This window comes from Dysidea avara, chromosome 3, assembly GCF_963678975.1.
Source record: "Dysidea avara chromosome 3, odDysAvar1.4, whole genome shotgun sequence".
Taxonomy (NCBI): domain Eukaryota; kingdom Metazoa; phylum Porifera; class Demospongiae; order Dictyoceratida; family Dysideidae; genus Dysidea; species Dysidea avara.
In genome coordinates this window covers 49,938,229-49,941,057 of record NC_089274.1, presented here as the reverse complement: position 1 = coordinate 49,941,057, position 2,829 = coordinate 49,938,229, and the positions used below count along the sequence as shown (strand labels likewise).

The 2,829-nt window shown below is 42.7% G+C and overlaps 1 non-coding gene across 1 annotated transcript; it reads right to left on the bottom strand.

Annotated features, from left to right (window-relative positions):
- Positions 1-2,560: 2,560 nt before the first annotated feature.
- On the bottom strand, positions 2,561-2,642 carry Trnal-aag (transfer RNA leucine (anticodon AAG)). The gene has a single exon. It is a non-coding gene; the product is annotated as a tRNA-Leu (tRNA).
- Between the last annotated feature and the right edge of the window lie 187 nt (positions 2,643-2,829).

The window sequence follows — 2,829 nt, the reverse complement described above, 5'->3', positions numbered from 1 at the left end:
CATATACTATGGTTACCAGATCCTTACTCTAAAAGCGAAGGGGCGGGCGCTGCCAGACTAGTACCGGTTTTTATAAGGAGAATTTGCGTTATATACGAACTATAAAACAGTCAAGAAGATACTTCTGTGCATTATTAGTGGGTTAAAGCGTTTTGTTCAAGGCGAGGTTCAAGGTATGCCTCCTTAATTATAGTAGTGCTTAGCAACGTAATTACAGAATTACAAAATATTTCATCACTTATGAAATACAAATTACTAGTAGTAGTAGTGAACGTCATGATAATGACAACATACAGGAATAGCTATATACAAGGTAAGGGGGGCCTAGATTCTGGGATACACAACTACCTTTTTTTTTCCTGGGCTAGATGGAATGCCCTTGCCACCATCCCAGCACTGGCTGTCAAGTGCTGGACAGCTGGATAACACCAGCGACAGTTAAATAAACTACACGAGGGCATCAGCATTGAGCCTGCCTTCGGAATAGGCCAGATCAACGCAAGCAGGTATGGAACGATGTATAGAAGATCGATGTCCCCTCAGGGACATGATGGCAGACCTTAACAGTGAGAAGCAAAGCCTACATCTCAACCAAAACAAACATTTACTATAGTTCATATCCCATTTGTCTGCCAACATGGAAGCTAACTTCTTGTATACTGTGGTAGCAGTTGGCCCCATGCCACCACTAGCTGAAAACTAGCTGAAAAACTACCTGAAACACAGGTAGCTGGATCCCTGGCAAGACAAAACCGTAAAAATAGTTAAAAGTTCTGATTCAATTGTGTATGAGAGCAACAAAGCATTAGTTTAGTACAGTTAATTTTTTTTCCCGGGTTAGATGTACTGCCCTTGCCTACCACCCCCAGCACCAAGGAGCAAGTGTGCTGGACTACTGAAAGGGGGACAACTAAAAGTCCCTAGGGCCAGCAATATGGCCCTAGGGACGTACACTGTTAATTAATCCCAGATAGGTTTGTTTGTTGCATGGCACCTGGTTTTTAGAAGTAGCACAACATTAACTTGTTTTCAGCTATGCTCTGCCCATTACACAGTGTTACAAACAAAGAACAGTACGAGTCATGTCTGCATCAATCCAGTTGCTACGGAAAATACGGGCAATAAGCTAACAGGAGGTGAACTAACAGAAGCAGCAGGAGATGAATTTTTACCCTTAGTAGTGGATAACTTTGGTATTTGGACACCTTCAAGTGTAGAGATTCTTCACTCAATTGCTCGGATTTCCACTATGCAGAATGAGCTGTCCACAGGCAAGGCTTTTCGCCACCTTGTTGAACGGCTGAGTGTCTAATTATACTGTTATAATGCCAAAATGATTTTAAGTTGTTGGGCACTTCACCCCCACTCTGAGGATGATTGGTTGCAGGGTTGTTCGGTGGAGGAGGATGGGGATTTGCCCTAAGATGTTGTTGAGGGAGATAACAGTCAGCCCTGTGCCAATGTGAATGAACAAAGTTGGACAGAAGCATCATCTGGCCTCTGCAGGGACAACACAGTGTCTGATAATAACTTTCCTTCTGCGTTTCCTGTCACCAATAGGTTTTCATTGCTTTCTGTTGAATATGCTTCATTGGACCCCGAAGATGCGGTTCCTCAAGACGTTGGTATTGAAGATTCACACATTCAGTTCACTTTTGCGTCATCTCAATGAGCTGTTACGACTGAGAACATTGGGCCAACTGATTTTGAGCTGCTTGAGGAGGCCGTTGCTGCTGTTGCAGAGCAGAAGACTTCACATTTGGTAACTTCAGCACCCCCATATACTGTGAACTCTCCTTTAGTTGTTGCTGATGGAATTGCTTCTGAAACTCTGTGTGATGGGCAACCACATGACTTGAGGCACTCTAGTTATCGAGCTCACTACCCGTTAGAATTGCCCCTTTATCATCCGCCCACAGTTAGTAGTAGACCTTTAGCACTTTCCGGACCAGATCTATCTGTTTACGAACTGACTTCTGACTTTAATGCTACACACTATTCCAATACCATTCATCTCTTCATTTAATCCACTAGTACCTACCAGTTCCCACTTTTCCCCCTTTACCTTGTATTCATCCTTCCCCACTATGCCCAGCGTCTCCCTTCTAACTTGACTGTATAATTATTGTTTTAGCTCACATGTGTATGTCGTAATTTTCCGCTGATTGTTTTTGTTTCATTTACTTGCTGCCTTACCATAAGCTAACACAACCACAGGGAAGCCACATCGCGCCAATCGACATTTTGTGTTGTCAGCGAAAAGCACTGGAACACAAAGGAGGACAAGGTGTGTATTGTGTGTACTGTGGTTAGCAAAAAGGCACATGTCAGGATGGAGATTGAACAGTGAAGAAATCAAGCCTGTACCCTTATCCATGCTTGGCTGGAGACATTAGTTAGTTAGTCAGCATAGAATTTATTTATAGAAACATTGTGGAAGGGTTTGAGGTTGGTCTGAAGACATATTTGGGCTTGGCTGTGCCTATACTAATGCTGGAAATTGAGGGTAATGTTCTATAAAAACGTGTCACAAAAAGGTACATAAAACGAAAAAAAAAATTGACAGGAGTGGGATTCGAACCCACGCCACCGAAGTGACTGGTGCCTTAAACCAGCGCCTTAGACCGCTCGGCCATCCTGCCATTCACAATTACCAAGCCTTTTTAACGGTATTTAAAATGACGTGCACGAAATGAAAGTGACAATATCGACACACCAACATATTTGTGAACACTTGCAACCTAAATTAATCAAAATAACGAGTAACTTACAGTAGTTATCGCAGAATTTATGATTCAGAACATCTAAAATGCAATCTGCTAGGAGCAC